At 41.8% G+C, this 14,173-nt stretch overlaps 2 long non-coding RNA genes across 2 annotated transcripts in view; one reads left to right on the top strand and one right to left on the bottom strand.

Annotated features, from left to right (window-relative positions):
- LOC145456561 (uncharacterized) overlaps positions 1-14,173 on the top strand; it is a 390,319-nt gene that overhangs the window by 283,825 nt on the left and 92,321 nt on the right. The gene's annotated exons all lie outside the window — the stretch shown is intronic.
- The window catches only part of LOC145456563 (uncharacterized), a 134,857-nt gene that overhangs the window by 103,684 nt on the left and 17,000 nt on the right, over positions 1-14,173 (bottom strand). The gene's annotated exons all lie outside the window — the stretch shown is intronic.

Below are 14,173 nucleotides of genomic sequence, written 5' to 3'. Positions count from 1 at the left end.
TGATATTATTACTTTGTTGCATGTACGGTTGCATTTAAAACAAAAATCAATTTAAACAAACGTTTAAAACAAGACCCATGTTTTAAACATGTTTTTATTGTTTTTTTGTTTTTGTTTTTGTCATGACGTTACTAATATTTAATTGTGACGTCGCAGTGGATTGACGTTGGCAATTGAAAATATAGGATAAACATGGCTCTTTCGACGAAAACGGCTTCTGACCACTGTCATCATCATCATCATCATCATTGGTTTATTAGCAATTTTATCAGTTCAATACACCACAAAAAATGCGATACAATGAAAAGACAGGAAGGTGTCGAAGCGACAAGGAGCAGTCTATGGAATCTGACACCCACCTTGGCCTAGGCGATGTAAAGAGGAGGCATGCACACTGAATGAAAGTTAAGAAGATAGTATAGAAAAAGAAAGCGACAATATATAGGGCGGCATGTCATGGGAAGCGAGATCGATAGGTCAGTCGTGGTCCGGTAATCTTGAGGATGGACTGTATTTATTTAGTAGTAATTGCTTGTATTTCGACTTGAATGTGGACATGCTCGTCGACTGTCGGATGGCCGGCGGGATACTGTTCCACACATCAGGTCCGGCATATTTGATAGAGCGATGATCTTTTCGGTCGATCATATGATATTTGGACGACGTGGACGCGCGTGTGTTGTACTTGTGCGCTTTTGATTCCGAGGTAAAGAAGTCATTGAAATATTCGGGGCAACGACCGCAGTGGAACTGATACATAAACTTGGCGATTTCTAGTTTCCGCATATCTTCTATGTTTAGGACGCCGAATCTCTTCAGCAGCGACTTGTCATAAACTTGTCATAAACAAACTAAAAATATATTTAACCAGGTCTTCACCGTTATGCAGCATTTTTACGATTGGCGGTCATCATCATCATAACACCCATTCCGTACCAATGATCAATATCTACATGCTAAAACTGTTGCACCGACGACGATTTTGAGGGTTCCAGCCATCCCACATCGTATACATAGACTATTATGGGTGCAAATCGTCCGTGGGCTGATACTACATGGTCTTTCCGACGTAGGCCGATTTACACACTTACGGTATAATTAGACAACGTTTAAAAAAAACAGTTTTTTTTAAAAGGCATTTGTTTAAAATGTTGTTTAAACATGTTTTAAACAAACTGTTTTAAAACACCGTTTGTTTTAAATGCAACCCTAGTCGCTGTTGTTAACTGGCGATCTACCGCCTAGTCAAAAGATATTGGAGTCGAACAAACGTTGCAGACTAAACTGAACGAAAAACATTTCGTGAGACGCATACACAAATTGTCTTTTATTCACGGGATGTATCATTTTCCTCTATGGGTACACCGGGTGGCATTGTACTACGGGGCTTATGTTAGGATAGGACTATTCGTCACGCCCATTCAGCGCAGCTATGGACAATGGACAGTCGACACTGGACAGTGGACACATATACATGGACGTTTCGGCCAAGATCTTTCTTTGGTAGCACATGATCGTCATACGTCTGCATATGTCTTGGTGTCGTGGCGCGGTAGTGGTCGGTACCGAAATGGCGATTTCTATAAATTATGCATATTATTTTCTTGATGGGGAGGGGTATGCACATTAAAATTAAGATATCTAGCGACATGAAATCGCGAAGGGTGAGGAAAATTTTCAAGTTAAATTAATCATTCAAAAACACTCTATAACTTATTTTAATTTACGAAATAATTTGGCCCTCTTTGAGCTCGCCCCCCACCGAATAAGGGGGTTTGGTGTGCGGCAGTTATGGCCCTTTTTAGAGTGCAAATCGTTGGGTCTGAGAAATCGTCATCTATAAAGTTATGTAATGGTATATAGTGACGTAACAAGCGAATGATGTCACATTTAAGAACGAAGTTGTTCTCTCATGAGGCCTTTTCATCGCCAGTTATATTGTCGTCCAATATGTCTTCAAAAATAAATAGAAAAAGTAAATGTAATCGTGAGTAATCGTGATTACTTTTCAAATGTAATCGTAATCGCAATCGACTACTTCCAGATTTTGCTGCAATCGTAATCGTAATCGTAATCGCGTGATACCGAAGTAATCGTAATCGCAATCGATTACATTCATAAAGTAATCACCCCATGTCTGATCGCAATATCGCATTGCGATATATTAAATCGGCCTGCAGGTTACTTTCTCGATTGTGTAAGAGTATTTTATATGAAAAAAATGGCTACAACATATTCTACAGAGACCGTGAGCTCGCTATAAAATGAACTAAAACTTCGAAAAGCTTCTACGGAAGGAAATAAGGCCGATTTGATAACTAGATGTGAATGTGAAATTGTCAACTAAATGTCGGCTACCAGCTCAGCGCCAGAAGTTTTTGAAGTTTTAGTTCATTTTATAGCGAGCTCACGGTCCACGTAGAATATGTTGTAGCCATTATTTCCATATACAATACCCATACACAATCAAGAAAGTAACCTACAGGTTTCTGATAACGGCAACCGCGTACGTAACAACGGCGGTTACCACCTAAAGTCTGGCGACACCTAGTGGTTTGATGGACCCTATTCCCGATCATATTGACCGATTCAAACATTAATTATATAAATTCGTCGCGCTTCGCGCGTTTAGGCGAAATACGGTGATTACCACCAAACAGTACATGAAGTAGGATGTAGCCGATATGTAGCGACAAAAAGTCCACTGGCTGAGGGGGGTCTGGTTTATCACCCTATGGGGCAAAAGACCAACGTTTTAGGGGGCCTGACGAAGTGCTGTTTTTCGGCTCCCAATATTTGGGGGGCGATGAACGGTGTGGAGCTTCAAAAGGGGGGGATAAATCGAAAAAGGTTGGGAACCACTGATCTAGCATCTCATCTTGACGGTACTCTGAAATAATGGTCATGCACAGGCCGATTTAATATATCGCAATGCGACATTGCGATATATTACTTAAAATATCGCAGATTTGAGCCCTTAATATATCGCAAATATCGCACCCCATGTAAACCCATCCAAAAGCATTGAAAGCACTGGTTTTGTAAGGAAAAATATCGTAAAATGCACCATACTCGTGTAAACACGCCCACAACGAATCGGGGTCCTTTCTTTGTCGAGAAAACAAAACTCCTTCAAGAGTAAAATCGGAGATTGCAGATTCAATCTCGTCTTTGCAATAGTTGATGAAGGAGAAGTCTGGTTCCACACGAGATGTGGTGGGCATGACCGTTACTGAACCGGCAGCAAACTGACGTAAGGATGCAAAACGCTGTCCAGCGGTAGCCCACACCTTATCGAAGGACGCACTGTGCCCCACCTTCAGCAACGAAGCCTTGAATCTGGGCTCCTTGGCAACGGAGTCGTGCAACAGAAGGTGCTCACTGCTCACCTGTGATCCTCTTGAGAAAGTTGTCACCGAAACAATGCTGGATGCGAGGCTTGTGCACGAAGTCAACTGTAGAAGTCTCAATCAAGGCCAAAGGTGTGTGTGGGGGCACTTCATCAAATTCTTGACCATAGCAGTTTCGTTCAGCCTTCATTTCCATTATTCCATTCAAAGCGACAAGATTCAAAACCGATACTGATCAAAGTACTGAATTCCTTTCTGCATTACTTGCCGGATTTTCGAAAATTTTCAAGGCTGACACATCCATGTACGCGATAAAGTCCTCTGCAGTGACTGAATACGGCCCCATCTTGATCGCAATACAACTTCAGCAACGTCGCTCGGTTCGGTGATAGATTCGTCGACGGTTACTCCACACCTCTGGAAGAGTCCATCTGCCAATCTTTCAACGTTGGACATCTGCTGCGACATTGCTGCATTGCTGAGTTGTAGCGCATCAAATGTGATCATCATTGATGCCAAGAAATGATCCATGACTTGAAGAATGAGCCACCAGCAAAACATGAATACGATTCAATCACCACTTCACCATAATTATAAACGAGTGTAGCATTGCAGACCATGCCAGAGAAGGGTTATAACTTATAAGCGAAAGACTTCTGTTGTATGTAAGTTGATACATTCTCACAATTTGCTAATAACCATTTTGAAACCTTCGCCAAAGATTTCCACCGAACCGTGTTATAGTGCGGGCACTTCGTACTGCCCATACTTTGTATAAGCGTCTTCTGCCGACGGTTCCATGAATGTTAATACACTACAATCGTCGAGATTATTCACTGCCTTTTCTGTGACGAGGTCGAGCTGATGCGCAAGGCACCACAAACGATAAAACGCTTCCTTGCACAAAGATTCATTCCTTACGAGGGTCGAGAATCCTGTGTTATGGCCTGTCATATTTCCAGTTCCATCCGTTGAAGAACCAATCAACTTCAGGCGCCAATCACAACGCAAAGCGTCCAACAGGATGATAAATTGATCAGCATAACCATTCCCTGTGTGCGAGAGAGCAAACAATGGTATAGCAAGAAGATGCAACCCATTCGTGAGTTCAGCGCTGCCTTCAAATCCAACCAACGAGGGGAATCGAATCCTCTAATCAAGGTGGAAGTCATGTGAAAGTGTGAAACCTTATTGTTCGACCCCTTGCAACCACTGGAGAATGCGCACGAAGCTTTAATGATTTGAGACAGCGTCTGCAAACCAATCGCACATGCAATACGCGACATGTTCGAGGCTTCTCCCGGCGATATGGTGCCCACTTTCGCAGCAGTCAAATGTTCTCAAACAGATAGCACAACCCTTGCAACCTGATGAAAGCTCAACGTAGGCCTTCTGAAATGGATACTTGCGTTTAGGAGGCATGTTGAACACGGTAAAATAAGGAATGACAAGTGCCAGGAGCTGCTCATGGCTTAGGAAGCGCCCCACGGCCTGCCGTACCGAAGATTAATATATCGAACTTTTCGGGGCTTTATATATCTCATTGCGATATATTAAGCCAATTGCGATATATTAGATCGGCCTGGTCATGCATAAAACCAGAGAAAATGGATTCGCGACGAGGTTTCAACAGGGGTGGTCAAAGTAGTCACCGTCGCTACTCAAGTAGAAGTAGAAGTAACGCCGGAATTTCTACTCAAGTAGAAGTAGGAGTGGTGGTTCAAAAGTAAGTAAGTAAGTAAGTAGGTATTCTACGCTTATTTTTGCCTACAAAACTGAAAACTGTCAAGTAGAAGTAGAAGTAGTCTAAAATCATAACTACTTAGAAAGTAGTGTGAGTAGGCAAAATCTACTTCAAGTACTTCAAAAAGTAGAAGTACTTCGTTACTGGCCACCTCTGGGTTTCAAACCCTTCATTGGAACTGATTAGGAATAAAATTCAAAAATTTATATTTTAAACGACCCCAATTAAACGTCTTGTAACAGCAATCGGTTTGTTTCAGTAGGCTTACGGCAATTTGGCCATTAAAATGAGTTTTCACAGTAAGATTACTTTATGTCAGACGACCATTCTAATGATCTGAGTCACGCAGTTTCAGCAATTATATGAAGCGAAACTGTCCCGTGCTTTCCCCGGTTAAAAAACAATTACAAATTATAGTATTTTGATCATTTTACAAATTAAGAGGTTTCGTGGACCCCGTGATAATACTTCGCGGACCCCCGGTTAAGGACCACTGTTCTCGGTCATGTTGCTAATATTGACCAGTGAGTAGTTGTAGTTCCAGTTCTGGTTGCGCGTTTTGAAAATCTAGTAGTTGGTATGAGTCTTACCACTGCATATCGCAACACATTGATTGGAACTATCAAGCTTCCGGTATGTTACAAGGAATTTACTGGGTGATTGTGGATACCCTGCTCTAGAATGAATTCCAAACGTTCAGAATATCAACGTGCTTTCATGGTGAGTGCTCTGCATCTCTGCATCGCGTTGGGACCGCGACTTCCATCTTCCAATATGTATAATGTATACAACTGACGAGCCAACTGATCCGCAGAGGCGGCATCGTTAAAAGGTATGGTAACGAGAAGTACTAATTGCCGACAGATACGGAATCATATATATAATATGCGACTTGTGTAATTGACCACTACATCCGAGAAACACCATGAAAAAAACAACTACAACTGCTGATGCGCAAGTGATTCACGATGTCTGTGAAGGCGCCGAATTCACTGGATAACCAGACCTAGATATAGAATATTACAGCCAGATTTATCGACTTTCATATACAGTCGACTCCGCTCAATTTGGACACCATAAAACCCGCACATGTTTATTCGGTCATATTTTTCGGGAACAGAAAAAATGTAAAAAATTGCACGCATGAAACTACGGTTCAGGGTTCAAATCCTGCCATTCAGAAGAAACTGCCATGTATAGCAACATGAGCCTTCAATTTACCGTTCTGAGCAAATCTCATTCCACAAATCACATTCGAAGGACTTGATGCCTGTGTGAGTGCGCGTATGTCAGTAGTTCCCAACCTTTTTCCGCCCACGTACCATTTTGAGGTTTTATTCAGTGCTCGCGTACCACATATATCAGTTACGCGGGTTTCCACCATTTGTGACGTCATACTCACGTATTTGACATATGCGAGGTGTATTAACAAATTCTATTAAACTAGGCCAGGGATGTCAAACATACGGCCCGTGGGCCGGATCCGGCCCGCCAGACGATTTTATCCGGCTCGCCTAGAAATTCTGAGTAGGGCCTACATTGAAAAAAGATTAAATTACCCATCACATCCACAGTAATAAACCAAATTACAACGTCCGCGTTGACGGTTAAATATCTTGTATTCATCACAACGCATACGCAGGGCTATCGCCAGATTATGACTAACGCAGGGGTGGCCAACCTTTTTGCCATTCACGGCCGCATTTCGACTACTCGTGTAGCCTACGGCCGCATTCGAGGGCATAGTCGTAATGAACGAGCTTGACGCCAAATATACCCAGGTTAAAATGTCTATGTCCAATTGTCCATTCTGGTGAACTCCGGACTAATCTATTTAATGATAGGCTTACTATGCGCACCAAAATCGCGAGTGGTCACTGGCAATGTCCCCTCTAAGCTGCGCACGAGCGCAAATGCGCAGTGCTGACATGGTCTCTGCGCACAGAAAATCTAAGTTGCGCACAAAAAATCCGAAGCGATGACCTGTTTTTAGTCGTTACGGGCAGTGTTGTCGAAGGGTCTGCGCAGTGAGTTGGTGAGTCTGCGCAGACTCGTCAAATATTAGAGGGAACATTGGTCACTGGTAATGTTAAGAAAGGAAGTGCTCATAGTCGCACGAAGTGCGAAAAATATTCGGATTCACCAATGAATTTCGTCATTGATATTAGTAGTTTTACATATTACCGTTAAACATTTCTCCTTTCTCATCCCGTAGGGGTGTTTTCGAAAATTTACAGCAAGTTATAAATTATGATGCATCTTCGGGTGGGCGAATTGGTATTAGTCACTTTGTAGCATGCTATTATTTCTTGATCTCCCATCAGGATTGTTAGTATATTGAGGAGTACTCGATTCCGAGCTAATATTTCCATGTGAGGCGCATCATTTTCACTGATGTTCGCATCTGTATTGTGGGCTCTGATTGCAAAGGGTACGTGCTATTATATTAAAATCGAAAAATGTAGTTGCATAGTTGCATTGCGCAGCGCGAAGAAAATTTTAATATTAATTAAAATCTTTCAAGACATCAGGAGTAAATTCGTAAATTCGAATTGCATGTCTACGACCGCCAACACATACTAATTGAATTGCGTGTCTACGGCCGCACAAATTCCCTTTTACGGCCGAAGGTTGGCCACCCCTAGACTAAAGCAAAGGGAACACTGAAATATGTCTACTTGTATCGCCCCTAATGCCGTTGTTTTAGCGGTTCTTAACTGTATTCAACCGGACGAACATTTTCGCCATTTTCATTGCTCGCATTTAATGGTTTTGCGACTCGCTAGGATGAGTGTATTATACTTGATAATAAAGTATTCCAGCGAGAAGCAATGGCACAAGGCAACATTTAGGATTCCGTTGACTGGTCCGGCCCGCGAGCGATTTCATGACTTCGATCCGGCCCGCGATGCAATTTGAGTTTGAGACCCCTGAACTAGGCATTATCAGCCAGGGTTGATGGGATGTATGGAATTGTTTTTTTTTCACCACCAGTCACAAGAAGAACAACATAATGAAATAGAAACACACAGCAACAGTCAATTTATTTAATGCGATGGCTGCATTTGTTTATTTTCCACTAGTTTGCCGATGCGTGGCATACGTTGGCTTACAGCGCATAGAAAGTCATATATGGGCGCAACAAGTCGGTTTCGTTTCTTCGACTTGATAGTCATCAGGGATGAAAATCCTTGCTCGCATTCCCACGTATAAGGGAAAATTAGCAGCTGGGGTAGCGGGTGACGACGGCTTCAAAAAACTCAAAATCAACCCCACCTGAACTAATAACTCCCTTCGCGTACCACAGGTTGGGAACCACTGGCTTATGTGAATCCAAGGCGATTTTATTGCGGCAGCAATTTTCCACATATCTTGCATTCGAAAGGTGTTCAAAGGCCATGTGTAATCATATGACGCTTCAAGTTATAGTTGAGGGAAAATTGCATCCCACAAATGTCGCATCCGAAGGGCTTGATGCCAGTGTGAGTGCGCAGATGTCTTTCAAATGCGCTTTTATTGCAGCTGCACTTCCCACATATCTGGCATTCGAACGGTGTGGAAGACCCGTGTGTGACCGTATGATCTTTCAAGTAACCTTTATGAGCGAATCCAACTCCACAAATTTCGCATTTAAAGGGTTTTCTACCAGTGTGAGTGCGTGTATGTGCATCCAAGACGTTTTGATTGCGGCAGCATTTTCCACATGTCTTGCATTCGAATGGGGTGAAAGACCCATGTACGACTATGTGATCCTTCAAGCCACCTTTATGAGCGAATCCCACTCCACAAATTTCGCATTCGAAGGGCTTCCTGCCAGTGTGAGTATGTATGTGTCTATCCAAGGTGCTCTTATTGCAGCAGCACTTTCCACATATCTGGCAGTCGAAAGGTGTGAAACACTCATGCACCACCATATGAGTCTTCAATTTAACTTCGCGAGCGAATTCCACTCCACAAATGTCGAAGGGCTTGCTACCAGTGTGAGTGCGTGGATGTTCGAGGAAATCACCCTTAACTTTCATACCGTATACGTGACACCCGTCAACAGTGTTACCAACATGCCGTCGCAAATGGTTTTTCATGTTGCCTTCGCCACAGAATCGTTTGCAACAAATCTCGCATTCTGGAGTATCACGATCAGTATCCATTCGTATCTGTTCTGTCCAATCTGAAAATTGGGAACAAATCGTCATAAATTTCTTGGGCTCCAGTCGAAGTCTTCAGCCCGTTAACAGCGTATAACATATAGAGTCGGGTTACTATATTTTGGAAATCTGCAAAGCGGACACTTTTCCTAAAGTTTCAGACTTAAAACACTGGACGAAAATCCTGAAAAATGGTAAATTTCCCTGACAGAGTGGTCGGTTGATCTCAGTCCGATTTCCACGTACATTTAACCGATTTTTTTTTAAATAGAGGACATTCAGGCATCCTCCGAGGACACTTTCAAAAAAGTCAAGAGGGACAAATCCTTCTGAAACAGGACGTATGGCAGCGGTCGGGAACCTATGGCTCTTTTGGGTATAAGATACGGCTCTTTGACATATTTTTAAATTTCCACTTGATTTTATCGATATTGCAGCAGCTTATTAGTAAATTTTCTTAACGGACGGAATAATTGTTCTCGTGGCAATATAAGCATGTATTTGAGAGGTCAAGACAGTGGCGTATCCAGGGTTAAGGGCTCGGATCCCTTTACAAAATCTTTATATTCAAGTTGCTGTAGCGCCAGCGACCGACCAAGGGAATAGCAGACATGGGCAGTGGGCACGCCTATATATGACAATCTGGTTTCTAAATACACATTGTCTTTCTGATATACGCCGAGAATTGAATTGCCTTCGAACTGACATTCCCATTGCCAATCCAAATTAAAAACAACGCTTCGGCATCCACGTCCAAACTGATAAGTAGCTTTTCTAGTACTGCAGTTAAAATGTAGACGTGTAGCAGACATGGGGTAATCGCGATTAGTAATCGTAATCGATTACGACGATTACAGCATTTTCAAGTAATCGTAATCTCAATCGATTACATTCGAGAAAATTCCGAAGTAATCGTAATCGTAATCGACTACTTCCCATATTTAATCGATTTCTTCGTGAAAGAACGATTACTTTTTCTTTGTACAGGACTATGACATAAACTGAACATTCGTGAACAAGGAAGAGGTATTATACCAGTTAGTGACAGCACAAACGTCAGATTTTCAAATGCCACTGCTCATTATTACGTCAGAAGTGGCCCATTAGCTTTGCTCGTCATTGCGTAAAAAGCATCCGGCTATCCACACATAGTGAACAGATCAGGGCCGGTCAACCCGTGGCCCGCGAGAAGGTTTTGAGTGGCCCGCGAGGTAATTTCCGAAATTAGTAATATTATCAAAAATGGATTGCAAAGATTGTGAACTTGCAAGGCCAACCAAAAATTTGATTAGTCCGGACGAAACACTTGAGATGTGATGACTAATCAGTTCCGACGCATTGGCAGATCCATGAGCCAGTCACATTTTGGTGGATATTCGTACACTACAATAAAGCAGAATAATTTGCGATGGATTTATCAAAAGTACAAATTTTCTACACGCAACATGTTGTCACTCGATTTCTTGCTTTAAATATAGTTAACCCTTTGTGAAAATGAAAGAACGCCTAATGTATCAGATTGAGTCTAACTATATTCGCGATAAGGAGACAAAGCGTCGTTCAATATATGTGACCTTGCGTTTGCGCTCGCAGAAAGACCGTCGACTATGAAACCTAGGCACAAAATGATAAACGCCTGTTGGTCAAAGCTTTCGATATCGATATGTCCAGGTGCCGAATAGTCCATTCCTTGCAAACTGAGCCCAGCGATATACAGCATGCCCGCAATATAGTCAAGTGACAATATAATTGACCTACGAACTTCGAAAAATTTTCGCGATTAGCGCGGCTAGTGGCCCGCGCAATAGTTCGTCATTCAAATGTGGCCCTTTGGCTGCAAAGGTTGGCCACCCATGGAATAGATATTCGATGTACATTAGTGTGATTGTAAGAACACTCAACGTGTTGTATATCAGGTTATCAATACATTCCAGACGCCACTACCTCGCAGCAGGATAATTAATCACCACTCTGTCTAGTTTAAAATAGTAACTTTTGTATTGATGTTTGGTTATGCTTGGTTAAACGCAATTTGACCGTTGCTGCTTGACGAGCAGTAGGCTTATGTTGTACGAACGTTCACCGGACAAAGGTTTGAAATTTTGTAGCCTACTCGTCAAATAAAACATTACGGTTTCCACGACGAAGCATTAAAAATCACCAGCTGCTGATATATATCATAACCGAGCAGTTTCTGGTAATGGTCGTTTGCATTACATTATCTGTATGTTGAAGGCAGAATTTTATGTTCACTTTCTCTTATTCTCATATGATTCTACTTCAAACAGGCGCCAATCGTTATTTCACAATTCTTTACTTAACATTTGAACCTGCCGCCATAGCCATGTTTGCGTGGCTCGTAGCTAGAATCATGACAAGAACAGCAAATCGTCCCCCACTCCAAACGTTGGTATTGCGCCCCCATAGGGTAGTAAATTTACAGGTAGAAGATTTAATTTCGTCAATAATATTGGTAATTGCATTATATTACTATTCATTTTTAATCCTCTCTAAGCCCTCGATGGTCAGATTTACCTGAAGAGCTGGGGGTACGTAATTCATAATTGTAACCTCTGGTATCTTGTAATAAATACTTTAGGGTATGTTGTTAATTCGTGATCTCCGGTCTGTTGTATAATGAAAAGATATTGTTGTGGCCCAAACGTAGCAGACTAAAAGAAATACTTGCGTGAGACGCACACACAAATTGTCATGTCTTTAATGCTCGGTGGGTGCCTGGGTGGCATTCGCATTGTAGGCTCAGATTGGAAGGACCAGACTAATAGTCACGCCCACTCAGCGCGGCTATTGACAACGAATACAAACTCCAAGTTTCGGCCCATGTCTTTCATTAGTAGCACACTTCGTGGATTCGCATGTTGGCCGAAACTGCATATGTCTTTTGGTGTGTCGTGGCGCGGTATTGACTGGCACCTAAATGCCGGTTACTATAAATTATGCATGCTTTTTTCTTGAGGAGAAGACATATGTATTTCAAAATCAAGCTATTTAGAGACATTTAAATCGCGATGCTCGTAAACAATTTTCAAGTTCATGAAATCTCTCGAAAATAGTTGGTTTGTGTTGGTTTACGAAATACTTTTGAGTCCCCTTCGAGCTCGCTCCCCACCCTATTAGGAAATTTGAGGTGCGGCAGTTGTGGACCTGGCAAGAATGCAAATCATTGGGTGCGGTAAAACGTCCTCTATAAAATGGGCAATGGGTACTTTATGACGTAACAAGCAAATGTCCCATCTTTTTTAAAGAAAGTTATTTACTCATTAGGCCTTTTCAGCACAATCCATGTATTGTCTTCCAATATAACTTCTAAGATGTAAAATATATGTAATCGTGTGTAATCGTGATTACTTTTCCAATGTAATCGTAATCGTAATCGACTACTTCCTGATTTTGCTGTAATCGTAATCGTAATCGTAATCGCGTCATTCAGAAGTAATCGTAATCGCAATCGATTACATTCGGGAAGTAATCACCCCATGTCTGACGTGTAGTGCAACGATTATGTTACCGCCAAATTGAAAGGTCGATCAATATTTAGATTTTCGCAATCAGGGCTATAGATATATTCGATTAATAATTAGATTATTAATTATTATAAATTCTGAGCTATTTACGATGAAGTGTGCTATCACAGAATGATTAGTATAGCCTATACGAGTGTTTGCAGAGAAAATATGGCGTCCACGACGAATCCCATATTGTGAGTTCGAATTAGTACTACCGTGACGTCCCTACTTTTCAATTGTGACGTTACAATTGATTAGCATTTATGGCTCTTTGGGAGTTAAAATGGAAAATATAGGGCTAACATGGTTCTTCAGACGAAAAAGGTTCCCGACCACTGACGTATGGCAACCCTAATATAGAGAGCACTGTGGCTTACACATTAGACAATTGTGAACACGCTGCACAATACTCGGTAACGCATGTTATATATGAAAAATTACTCCTATAGACCAGAGATGAGGACCTTTTTCGTCAGAGGCGCTACATTGGCGCTAAGTTTTTGATTGTAATTCCCAGGGAGTCATATAACACTGACAATCGATGATGATGCCACAATGAAGATTTGTGTTCCCATCGTGGCACAGAATCTAACTAACAACTAGTTGTGGTGTGGTGTTATAATCCCCGCACTGGTCATGTCCTGTAGTCGCACTACATGATTTCGCGGTTCGATCAGTTCCTGTCACGACCTGACTCTCACAAACCCACGGGTGAAATAATCGTCAAGACGTTCATAGCCTGCTTGATGATTTTACTACTCGTCAGCGGCACAAAATATATAATGAGTACTGTTTTTTAAACAATAGTGACCGCGCTGCAAATATCCAAGACGCCTGTTGCATATTGCTAAATCTATCTTCCCAATTGATCTGGAACCATATTCGGCAAACCAGCTGTATTGCCCCTATTTCTTCGATTGTAATTGGCAAGGTGCCATATAAGAATGAAAATAAAATATGAAGTCAAAATTACAGATTATATGTAATAATGGCACAAAATTGAAGTTCAGTCGATGGGACTCGTGCACGCCATGTTATTTGCTCAAAACTAGCGCGTCTTAAAACAAGGGTTCCTAACCTTTTACACCGTCGTCCTCGGTATTTTAAAAACTCAGTAGCTCCCTCTAATACTTTCAAACCTTCGATGTTTTCAGAAATGGACATAAAGAGGACATACAGATGATAAATTTATTAAAAAACATTTCCATGGCCCTGAAAAACTCCACCTCCATCATAAAAAGCGATTGCTAAAGATAATTGAGCTTACAAAATCGCCTCATAATTACATTCCTCGTACAACAGCCCAATTGTCAGACCCATATCAGGCGATAGGTATGAGCCGTATTTCCATAGCACCTTGGAAACTTTTCGATCAACACTTACTACTGCTTTACGTCAGACACATTC

Source organism: Botryllus schlosseri, chromosome 14 (genome assembly GCF_051294905.1).
Source record: "Botryllus schlosseri isolate E-star chromosome 14, Bs_hap1, whole genome shotgun sequence".
In the NCBI taxonomy this organism is placed as follows: domain Eukaryota; kingdom Metazoa; phylum Chordata; class Ascidiacea; order Stolidobranchia; family Styelidae; genus Botryllus; species Botryllus schlosseri.
This window is presented reverse-complemented; position numbering and strand designations above follow the sequence as displayed.